The following is a 12125-nucleotide window of genomic DNA, read 5'->3' on the forward strand; positions in this document are numbered from 1 at the left end:
TAGTATGTCTGCTCAAGTGCTGTATGAATTAATTGGCTTTTTTTCTTAGTCTAATCCCATTTCATTTCACTACTACAAAAGCTAATCCAAGTTTTGTTCTACTGGTGGTACAGAGTCATTTATTCCCCTAGCTCAGCTCTGTTTTAGAATTCATCACATTTAAGAGAAGGAAATGTAAAAACATGTGGTCAATTAAGTATGTTAAAATCAGTAATTTATTGTCCTTGTTTCATTTTTTAAAATAAGGCATGGTGGTGCTTCCACTAGCATGTATATTCTGATTTAGTTCTTATAATCTTCATTATGTGTGACATTTGAAGTAATTTGCCTCATTGGACTAGGCAGTACCTGCAATTTCTTGTAAGCACTCTCATACAACAAAGTTGTACTAAGTAATCTGATCAAGAAAAAATAACAATAAATATAGCAGCTGACATTGAAGGACACATTTCTTGTGCACACTTAAAATTGCTCGCCTGTTGGATATCCATTTATTTAACATCCAATCATTGACACTTGTGCTCTCTCATTTGGCTCATAACAGAACTTTTTGGCAATGTACTGTAGATCCATTCAGAGCTCTTAGTTTCCTGGCTTTCCCTGAGCTGAGACTGGTACCCTCCATACTTTTTCTTCAAAATATTTTTACTGGAATCTGTTATTTTTACTACTTCCCCATGGCTATTCATTATACACAAAATTCTCTTCTACTCAGTCATGAAATTACATGAAAAGTCATTTAAACTTCAACTTAATCAAACCATTATTTGCTATTTCTAGAGATATGGATCCTGTTCCCTAACTTGTTGCTTAGAAAACATACATTAAGTAGAAAATGACTTCTAAAGTCTTGCATACTAGTGGAAAGTCCAAACTCAACATAAATAAGCTAACATTGAGGAAAAACAACCTTTAATATAACTACATTTTTCTCCTTTATATTTTTATAAAAGATAAGAAATGAATAGCCACCATCTGGCAGAATGAGCAGAACAACAGAAAATCTAGCCTGCCTTAAAGGAGGGACAGGACTTATCCCCTGTCTGAATAGAAGAGTTAGCCGAGAAACACCAGCTTCCTCCAGTTGTATCATGAATATCAGCCAAGTTTGCAAGGAGGTAGACAATGTCAATGTAATTTTGACCAGAAGCCAAAGAGATAAACCTGGGGCCAAATAAAGATTTTCTCACTACCCTAGAGATCCAGAGAAAGACCCAAGACAGTAACTTGCGCCAAAAGTTGGAAGTAGGAAAGACTAACTAGACTGACTACAACCTTCAAGGTTGAGAGGTCTGCAGACTAGAGAAATATAATGACAACTATACTGTGAAAATCAGTACTTTGAAAATTCCACTGCTGAGTATTTTGAAGAGAATTCACCAGCCATAAAACTACTTGTTGTAAAGAAAAGATTAAATAACAGTGATTTTATTAAATTTTATTTTACTGAGAAAATTGAAACAACTCGTTATGGGACTTCTGCTATCACAAGTACACATACAGCCACCATATCCCCTTGATTTTCAGTCAGAGACGAAGATAGTCCTCGGTGATTCAAGGCCAGTATCGTTATAAGTGCTCTGAGTCTCGTCTCCTTCAGCTTCTTCAGAGATCTTATTTCATCATCTACTCCTTTCTTACTAATCTTCAACCAGTCTCTTCTCAGTAACTGTTCTTTGAACACATAAGCATATGTAAGTAAACATATCCACAGTCTTTAAAATGGTCTTTAATTGTGTATTCTCCTTCTAGCTCATCTCTCTCTTTTTATGGCCAAGCTGCATTAAAGTTTTGTGTTTTGTTTTAATTTCCTTGAGATTTAATTTAATCCATTCTAAACTTATCCAATTTCAGTGTGGTCTAGCTGCTAAGACCATCAGAATATTGTCCTTTACCATTATTATTATTATTTTTTGCTATAGGGCACACTCACTGAAGACAGACAGACAGAGAGAGAGAAAGAGAGAGAGAGAGAGAGAGAGAGAGAGAGAGAAAGTGAGAAGTCATACCTCAAAGGGGAATAGCCATCCTGTAATCCCTTCTCTGTTATTCTCCTAACATGATTTTGGGGACATACATATGCTGATCTGGGACTCTGTGATTGACCATGTGGGAATCCAGCGCCTGAACCACCATGCCTCCTGCTGGCCCCTATTACTCTGTTAAGAGCCATTAAAGAGTTTTTTTTTTTTTTTTGTGATTAAATCTAATGAATATAGAAAACCCTAATTTTTGTTTAATCTATCAAGCATTTGACTTCCTTATCTCTATATGCATTAAAACAGGTCACCCTCTGGAGAGAACTTCACCAGGTACTTGGTCTTCTTCCAAGGGCTCTGTTTAGTTAGTTTGTACTCCTGGCCACAGAACAGTGATAAGGAAAGATGTCTGAGAGAGTGCAGGAGAAACAAGATTTTAGGGAAGTGTCTTTTGTTGGGATATTTCCTCCTTTTCATTCTGGGTTCAGACTGCAACCCTGATCTTATTTTATCCAAATAAGATAACCATTTTACTTTATTTCAACCTGGAAAGTAGTTTGAAAATTTCCAAAAAGAAACCACACACCAAACATGTGAAAGGCCCATGTATTAACCCTACAGAAGTGTGACCTCACAATTTTGGAGCAAATTTTCCAATATGCATTCAACAATAACATTAGCAATTTCTATTTGTTCTCCTAGCACTTAACATTGGATAGTTGTTTGTTAAAATAAGATTGGATATTTGATTATATCCAATCTTATATAAGATTGGATAAATATATTAGATAAATTCTTAATTGTTATTATTAAATCTTTAATTCTATGTAATGATAATAAAGAATTAAGAATTTACATTTAAAACTTAAAAGTAAGTTTTAAAGTTAGAAATTCAGATAATGCTGGGGAAATCAGACATATTTAATATTTATTGAGCAGTTTATGAAAAGATGAAAGACAATTTGAGGCTAGAGATTGAGAATCAATAGAAAGTGTCAACATTTTGAATTACAGGTTTTGAATGTTTTATTTTCCTATCTTAGAATTTTTTTAAAATCCAGAATATGCACGCTTTCAAAAGGATAGCTTTGAAAAGATATTTTAAATAGTATTTATCTTTATCTCTACTTCCCATTACTTTTCCTTCCTTTTGAATATATATAAACATCCACAAGCATGAAAATCTCTCTAAAATGGGCATGGATAATTATACTGGTTTCGCATATTTGATAGAAAAGACAGAGTAGGAGACTTCTCTCATATGAGATGCAAATCAGAAAATATATGTGATTTAATGGCAGATTAGCATCATTTATTTTTATATTTGTGGCATTTTGTTATTTTTAATAGAATTCCATTTGCCGGGATTTGGCTCTAAAATGTAAGTTATTTAACAGATATCATTAGGTTGCTAAGCATTAACACTTAATTATCATATTAATAAACAGTTATTACTCTCTTCTACACTGAGCCTTGCCTCTGCCACATTAGTATGCATGCACTGCTCTTAGGCAACTTAATTGTCCTTAAAGGAAATCATTACAATTTAAATGAAATTGGGAGCTACTGGTTAGGGAAGGCTGTAGGGCATGCACAATACATACTAAACAAGGAACTGTAATTTCCCCCAAATCACAATTTTTTTTTTCAGTAATTTCACATCACAGCACTATATCTATTTGGTTAAAGGGAAAACAGTTTATTTTTTGCCTTGCAATTTTACAAGGGCACCATTTAACCAAGGACATGCAAGACTCTAAAATGGTAGCAAAGGAACTTGAGTAAATCAAATAATTTCTCTGAGGCTGGTAAACTGTTGTCAGCATTTGCAACCCAGTCAATGAAGCAATAAAGTATAGCATGGTGGGCAGCCGTCAACCACCACAGCCTGCCTCTAGGATGGAGGACAGCAGGAGGCCAAAGACTTTATGGCGACAGCTGTTGCCTCTCCCCACATGTGATTTTGTTCACTCACCTCACAGTAACACACGTCACACGCAGTTGCAAAAAAGGGGAACAGGGTCATTCTCCTGTGTCCTGTTACCTCTTTGCCATAGTCAAGAGCTCATTTTTTTCCCCTCCCTCCTCTAATCATAAAATGACTTAGTTTAGTGATTTGAGTTAAATACTCTGCTGTTGAAATGCAAAGTGTTTAAATATCCCTGGACTCTTATTTTTGATAGATAATTAATCAATGTTTTACACAACCTTAAACAGCTCTTCATTTTTAGTGAGTGACTCATGATGAAAACAAGGATTTAATTCATGTGGGTATTTAGCATTTTCAGAAATAATTAGTTAGCAACTGAGAGTTAATCTTATTAGTGCCCAACTTTGTAGGGATATATGAGGACTGAAAGTAAGATGAATAAAAACCCTGCCTTTTCTGAAATCTATAAACAATAAAGTAGGATTTTAAAATATTGAAATGAAACCACAGGACTTCCAGATGTTAAAGAATTAGGAATTAGGAAGCTACTAAGCCCATTGTAAATGTTACTACTCATTATACAAGTTGAATATCTCCATTTCACATGGTACAAAACTGAGATCAGAAAGGCTCATTAACTTCCCTTAGGTCTCATCGTCATTAAATGACTACAATGTTTAGTTCTCAGGTCTGTCTTCCTCTGGTGCCCATATTCACTCTTGAATACTTCATTCACTACAAACCCAAAAGCACCTTTATTAATACCACAGAACACCTGTTACATCTAGGACTTTCTATTGATACAGGAAGAGAAAAACTGATTAATCATTGCAAAAGATTTTATAGAGACTTCTTCCCTCTGAATAGCATGAGTTACTATATTTCCTGTGATTACCCATTAGTAGGAATGATTTTTGAATAAAGTCTATATTGTGGCAGTTCTTTAGAATTTCATTAAAGTTTATTCTTTTGCTTCCATAAGTGAGAGAGAGAAAGAGAAAGAAAGAGACTGAGAGACAGCACTGCCTCTGGGTCATGGATGCCTAAGACATGGGTGTGCACATGTCTTCTCTACTTGGGAAAGTCTCTGGACATGAACCTGTATGTTTCTCACTTGGACCAACTTCACACAGTGTTGCTTTTTGCCACTGCACCATCATTTGACCCCCGGTCTTACTTCTTTTTTTTTAGCTTTTTTTTTTTTTTTTTGGAGAGGTTTTCGCTATAGGGCACATGCGCTCGCCAGACAGACAGAGAGAGACAGAGAGACAGAAAGCGAGAAATCACCCTCCAGGGGGGATGGTCATGCCGCAATCCCTTCTCCTCCATTCTCCTCTCGGGATCTTGGGCATGCATGTACACGCGCCCGGCGTAAGTTTGAAGCCACCGGGTCCGGGACACGAACCGCGGTCAACTACGTGGGAGTCCAGCGACATAGCCATTACACTAACTGCTGGTCCCCCCTCCCCCCGGTCTTACTTCTTAATAGAAAAAAAAATACCAAATTGATAGGAGGAAATAAAGAATGCACTTTGGTAAAATGTGGCATGATATGAAGTGGAGTCACATTTTTTTTGGCTTTTTTTTTAATTTAAATTTATTTATTTACATTCATTAACTATACATTCCTGGAGTTATTGTGGTGACTCACTGAATTTTCATATTGGTGATAGGAGTACAATGGGGCCCTCAAAAAGTTTATGGAAAATGTGTATTATGGAAAAGCTATGTATGTTTTTAGTTATTTACTTTTTCACTCATATTGAATTCTTACTTTAATTCTATTTATCACAATTTGTTTTTTTAAGTTTTGCTATAGGATGCATGTCTCACTGGAGAGAGACAGGGAAGGAGAGGGAAAGTGAGAAATCATGCCCAGGCAGGGGGGTGGCCATGCTGCAGTCCCTTTGGATTTTGGCATGCACTCACATCAGCCTGGTGTGATTTTCAAGTCTCCAAATCTGGGATTCAGACTGTGTAATCGACTATGTGGGATCTACCTGCCTTAACTTCCACACCACCTGCTGGCCCCATCACCAACTTCCCGAAGTCACTCATGTGTCTTTAATCCTTTTTCCAAACTCATGAACTTGAGTATGATGTTTAACCTCATAGAGCCTTTAGGTATCTTACTAGTTAAGTAGGAATAACAATTTATGCCATACTTATTTTATAAGTTTTAAAGGAAACAAGTCAGTATTTATACTATAAAGTAATGAGCAAACAATAATTTCTTTTTATTGACTTACCATGCTGTAGTAGAAAAAGAATGGGCTCTGGACTCAGATAGATCTAGGGTGGTACCACAAAGAATAATTGTCAAATAAATGGAATGCTTCAACTCCTTTAGTTTCAGTTACTGCATCTCTAAACTGGAGAAAATAATGTGTGTGTGTTAGAGTTGTGTTAAAAGATTCAATATAAACTATGTTATTTCATAGTACACAGAATATCTGAAGAAAATTATTCAAATGGCTATCATTAATCCAGGTATGACTAGAGCATTAGTGCATGGTTCAGAATTTATATTTATACTTTAAAATATATGAGATCCAATTTATGGACCCACTTGGATTCGCTTTTCCACTTGCCTTTGTTGGTGCCTAATGAATAGAGAGCCATGACCAAGCAAGTCCTTCTGTCGTATCACTAAATAGATACACACTACTGGCTCTTCTTTTTCTTCAGGCCTAAGGACTATGTAGTCTATATCATTTCCACAGCAGTGGGAGCTGTACTACCTCTAGAATCCAAGCCCAGATATTTATACTATGTGAGGCAAAGTCTAGTTTAGTACAAAACCTTGTATTAGTTTAATTTCCATTCTTCCTGCACATTATTTTCCTTTTCTTTTTTTAAAGTTTGTTTACATGGAGAAAGAGAGAGGAGGGGAAGAAGGAGAGAGAGAGAGAAATATTCTTGACAGTCTCTTGCCAGGCTGTATTCTTCCCTCCAGCCACCCAGGATTCTGGACACACTTGTGGGCACACCCAATGTGTTTCCAAGGCCATCCCATATGGCTCTAGTGTGGCACCCTAGCGTGTCAGCATATTTGTATTTTACCTTTTTTCTTTCCTCCTCTTTTTTTTTTTTAAATTTTCTCTAGAGCACATACCTTCACTGGAGAAAGATGAAGAGAGAAAGACAGAGAGAAAACGTGTGAAATCATACCCCCAGAGGCGATGGCCACACTGCAATCCTTTCTCTATTCTCTTGTGATTTGGGGCACACAGGTGCACTCACCATTTTGTACCTGGGATTTCATTCACTAACAAAGAATTAGCAAGCAAACTCTAGCTAAAGCCACATTTTCAAGTGAACTTGGGTGGAAATAGGACAGGCCTTGGAATGTCCATGTCCACTTGCACAAAAGGATTTTAAAGTAAGCTTCACAATGAATATAATAGGGCCATGTTTCTTATGCTAAGTGGGGTGTTAATAATACATTAAATTACATCAGCGTTAGTCATGGTTTCACCTGAGGAGCAAGTCGAAGGCAAGTGTAGTCGATCAGTATAAAATCAATAATAATGTAACACTTAATAAAGTGTTATAACTTTTTATGGCTTTGGAAGCATTATGCAGGTTAATTGCCAACTTAAGATATGTTGTTAAAGCCAAAGAGCCACTATGTTAGTTTTTAAAACTTTTACCTTCTGTTTAAAAGATCTATTATACTGAAAATTAGACCAAAGATCTGATTATAGGATTGAACTGCAAGACAGACTAAATGTACAGCCTCAATCATTGTCTTATATACTCATAAGGCTCATGACATGGAAAGTGTGCCAAGAGAAGGTAATAAATCTGGGGACATGTTAGATTAGTAAAGTTTTGAGGTGTTCCAAGATCTGGGGAATTCCAGGATAATTTACATTAAGTCAAAGACAAAGTTGTTGCTCATAGCACTATATACTGCTAAGAAGGAACCTTTGCACTTGCTAAGTCTTTTTGGACTATGTTTGACACATACACACCATTTAGGACTATAGCTATACTACATTGATCAGTAGATTCTGAATGTTATCAGTTTCAAGTGAGGTTTCAATATTCAGTCTTCAATGTAGACTCTTCTGTTGTAGCCATTTCATTCATAGACCTAATTACGCTACAGGAATTTGGTACAGAAAGATTTTGTGTTGCATCTCTGGATATGGAATAATCACATCGACTCCTAGAGCAGAGCAATGTTACCATGGCAGATAATTTCCCTCTATTTGAAAAAAGAGTTTTTATTTTATTTTTTCTTTATGAGAGAAAAGGAGAGGAAAAAAGGGAAACAGAGGAAGAGACAGGCATACTGGACAGCATCTCACTTTGTTATGACCCTCCTGAGCTAGGTTCCCAGCTAGCCAGGATTGCAGGTAACCATGCCCAGTGTTTTTAGTTTGGTCCACTATTTAAACCCAGGCAAGTTGTGGCTTCTATCCCTGCATGCTGTGGTGTTACCTCTGTGCCACCATGACTAGGCCATGTCAGGACCTACTTTTAGCTGAACAATTGACAGAAAACCACCAATACACTGTATAACTAGAACTTTCCACCATAAACTAAGTTATTTTGAGTTAAACTAGTCATAAGTTTAGGCAGGTGGTATAGTAATTGAATATTTGTTGGAAGTGACACATTTAAGAGTAGGCTGAAGCAGATCTAGAAAGCATAATGAACAGATGGCCCAGACTCCCTTGTCACTTACTTCTGTTTATTCATTGTTTATCCTTCAACTCACAACTATTTCCTCAGGGAGGGTAACTTATGACCAATCACTAGAGGAAGAAAAGACTTAGGTCTGGCTCACAGATTAAACACCATGATGTGCTAGCATCATTAGTAAATGGGCTACTGCACACTATATAGCCCCATTTCAGTGACCCCAAGAGGCATTAATAAACTCAATTATTGGTAGGGGGTGAATCTGTAAGCAAAATACTCAGCCACTCCACTGCATGTGGAAGGAGAAACACAATTCTGTAGAGCGGATATGGGCTGGGAAGAAAAAGAGTGGAAGACTGGGATAAAGTGATCTAAAGATGAGGTATGTGGATAAATCTATGAGCAAGGGCACAAACTATGAAGATCTTCGTTTCTCCTATTAATGGTCACCAATGACCTTCCACCACAAAACAGGCTGCCATGAACCAAGTGGACAGGTGGATCTATGCCAAACATGTCAGTAAGCCTTTTCCCATAGTCATCCAAAACCTGTGAAATGAGCCAATAAACAGAGTGCACTAGTGGTATGACTGGAAGCTGTGTATTTGGTAAAAGTCATGGATTACGTATTGCAAAGTCTAAGTTAACTACTACAGAATGTCAAACTACTGTAGTAAAAATCAGTCCTGGCTCTTAAATATGGTTCTAGTACTCATGGAAAATGTCTACAGGCAGGTAGTTTACATTAGGCATCTTCCACTTCAGAGGACAGAGAGATTCCTTTCACTGAAATTGCTAAACACTCTGGATATGTTTTTGCCTTCCCTATTCCTACTAGTGCTACCATTTGATGTCCTTTAGAATGACTGATTGCATAATACTTCTTAAAGCATAGCCTTCAATTAAAGTTGCCTTATGATGGTGATTATAATATAATGGGTATAACATGGGATTTTCTGTTTTTTTCTTTTCCTTTTTTTTTTTTTAAGAGGGATTTTTGTTTGCTATAGGGTGCATGCACTCGCTGGAGTGACAGAGAGAGACAGAGATTCAGAAAGCAATAAATGACTCCCTGGGGTCATGGCCATGCCACAGTTCCTTCTCCTTCATTCTTCTCTTGGGATCTTTGGCATGCATGCACATGCACCCAGTGTGAGGTTTAAGTCATCAGGTCTGAGACTCAAACTGCGGTTGACTACACAGCATTACAGCGATGTAACCATTATGCCATCTGATGGTCCAAGATTTTCTGATCTGATCATGCTTTCCATTTATCCAAAATAAACTGTTCCCAAAGAATAATGGAACGACCCATTGACATGTATGCTTGGAGTCAATACTTTGAGGTGTTCAGAATACTTTTGTGTTTACATATTATTTCCCAACAAATCACCCTTAAACTAAGAGGCTAAATAAATTATTTTTATTTCTCACTTTTCTTGGTTGACTAGGTTCAGCTGGGATATCTTCAGGGGGTGGTTTTGTTGACCCGAGTCAGATTATTGGAGTTACTCTGAGCTATAGCTATGGCTACAGACAGCTAGCAGGGGCTGATACCCTCTTCATACAACAGACAGTCCATGTCAAGAGCTCAGTCCGGACCCAGAACTTGAGTATATATGGCCTCTCCCTATGGCTTAGCCTTAATAGGTAGCTTCTGAAAGGAAGCATTTCGATAGCAAGTATTGTCAGAGATACACTTAGGAGATAAGACTTCTTGTGACCTGGCTCATAAGGCCATTATTTAAATATTTTTTAGTCAAAATATTCACTACGATCAGTTCAGATTAAGGAAGTGGGAGCATTACACTCCACTTTCTGATGTATGACTGACAAAGATACATTGCAGAAAAGCTGGTGAAATAGATGATATCAGTGTGATTATTCTGGAAAATGCTGTGAGTTCAAATGTGTTGTGCCCCTGAAGGTGATGTGTGAACCAATCCTATAGCCAGTTTTGAGGAAGGGTGATAAACCCTCTGCACCTAGCTCCAAGTGACCAACTTGTGGAATTTGTGCACCCTTTTCCTCAATCAGTAACTCTGCTGAAGCAGAGATCCTATTTAATGGAAGTAATTTCCACCAGAGGAAATTTTAAGAGTTTCACTGAAGTAGAAATTTCAAATACATCTAGCCATATTTGGCTCTTTACTCCAAGGGCTTAGCAGGCAAGAAATTACTGGACTGTCTGGTAGAGTTAACCTTGATGACCAAGACAAGCAGGAGGTGGTTCTGAACAATGGGTGCAGGAAGGAATATGTATGAAATGGATGAATTTTTATGTGACATTTCTTGGTACTGTTATGCAGCAAATTCATCCTAACATGAACAAAACAACTATACTCACAACCTCTGTATATGAAGATCCTGGCCACTTCACTACTCCACTAACTAAGGTGAAATATTAATCAAATCAAGAGCGGGTGGTGAATCAAGATTTGTTTGAAAGAGGAATATCAATTATGACATAGAAGCACTTACCATAGCATGACTTGCTGACTCTCGGAACTAGATTTTAGAATTCTGCAACTGGATACCACCTTAAATGATCGGATCTGTATCTTTTCTTGACAAAGAAGTGGTAAAATCTTGTTTTCTTAATATAATGATAATTAGATAAGATTGGACAATAGATGCAGATCTGAGTGGCAACAAGGGCTGGATTACAGTAAATCTAATGTATGTGCTCCCTTAACATATTTTCCCCATGCCACTTGTCTTCCGCGTTGGGATGCTTGCTAACTAAAGATCCTTGACTGCCATGATTGTCCCTTCATCTTCTAACACCACTAGCTGTACTGACTTCCTTGAAATTATAACCTGGCCTCCATTATGCCTACCCTAAAGAGAGCATAGAGACTACACCAGTCAAGTTTCATGTTAGTAAACCCATAGACATCTCAGTTCTTATTACATCAGACTCACATAAATATCTCTCTACCAGGTAGTGGTAGTGATAGATCTGAATTTCTCAGTAACTATTCAGAGGGATCAATACAATTTAGCACTAAAAAAAAGTTATTACTTCACAAGGTGAACTTTCAGCATTAAAAGACAAAAGAGAGGGGAAAGTTAGCAGATAAATACTTGCCCTTCATTCTCCCAGTATTCCATACTGAAGTACAATAGTTTCAGATGATTCTTCAAAATGTCTTGCATAAGCAAGAAACTGAATATTGTGTGTTGAAATATAAATACTGGCCACTTTGGAAGTGGACCTTTCTCCCCCACCTTTCTATTCTTGATCTTACTGCTCCTAAATTCTTTTTTGATCAAAGAAGATCCCAGAGCCAGACCAGATTCAAAATGAGTGGAAACAGACTCGGTCATGTGATACAAGAAGTTGCATGAATATACAGCAATTCAAAGATAGGAGGAATTCTGAGAACCAGCAGTTAGCGTAATGGCTATGTCGCTGGACTCCCACGTAGTCGACCGCGGTTCGTGTCCCGGACCCGGTGGCTTAAAACTCACGCCAGGCGTGTGTGCGTGCGTGCCCAAGATCCCGAGGGGAGAATGGAGGAGAGGGGATTGCGGCGTGACCATCCCCCCTGGGGGGTGAT

At 37.6% G+C, this 12125-nt stretch overlaps 2 long non-coding RNA genes across 4 annotated transcripts in view; one reads left to right on the forward strand and one right to left on the reverse strand.

Annotated features, from left to right (window-relative positions):
* Positions 1-1518: 1518 nt before the first annotated feature.
* Positions 1519-11005, reverse strand: LOC102484396 (uncharacterized). 2 transcript variants are annotated; one of them, XR_003551279.1, is made up of 3 exons: positions 10913-11005; positions 6159-6281; positions 1519-1669 (listed from the first exon to the last, which is right to left on the reverse strand). It is a non-coding gene; the product is annotated as an uncharacterized LOC102484396 (long non-coding RNA). The 2 variants fall into 2 exon arrangements; XR_336204.1 differs by having other exon boundaries at positions 10910-11005.
* An 83-nt stretch (positions 11006-11088) lies between these two features.
* The window catches only part of LOC102485241 (uncharacterized), a 39169-nt gene continuing 38132 nt past the window's right edge, over positions 11089-12125 (forward strand). For both annotated transcript variants that reach the window (XR_003551280.1, XR_001371235.1), the window contains exon 1: positions 11089-11143. This is a non-coding gene — a long non-coding RNA (uncharacterized LOC102485241). The remainder of the gene's footprint in view (positions 11144-12125) is intronic.

Source organism: Tupaia chinensis, unplaced genomic scaffold (genome assembly GCF_000334495.1).
Source record: "Tupaia chinensis unplaced genomic scaffold, TupChi_1.0 Scaffold000658_2, whole genome shotgun sequence".
Classification (NCBI taxonomy): Eukaryota; Metazoa; Chordata; class Mammalia; order Scandentia; family Tupaiidae; genus Tupaia; species Tupaia belangeri.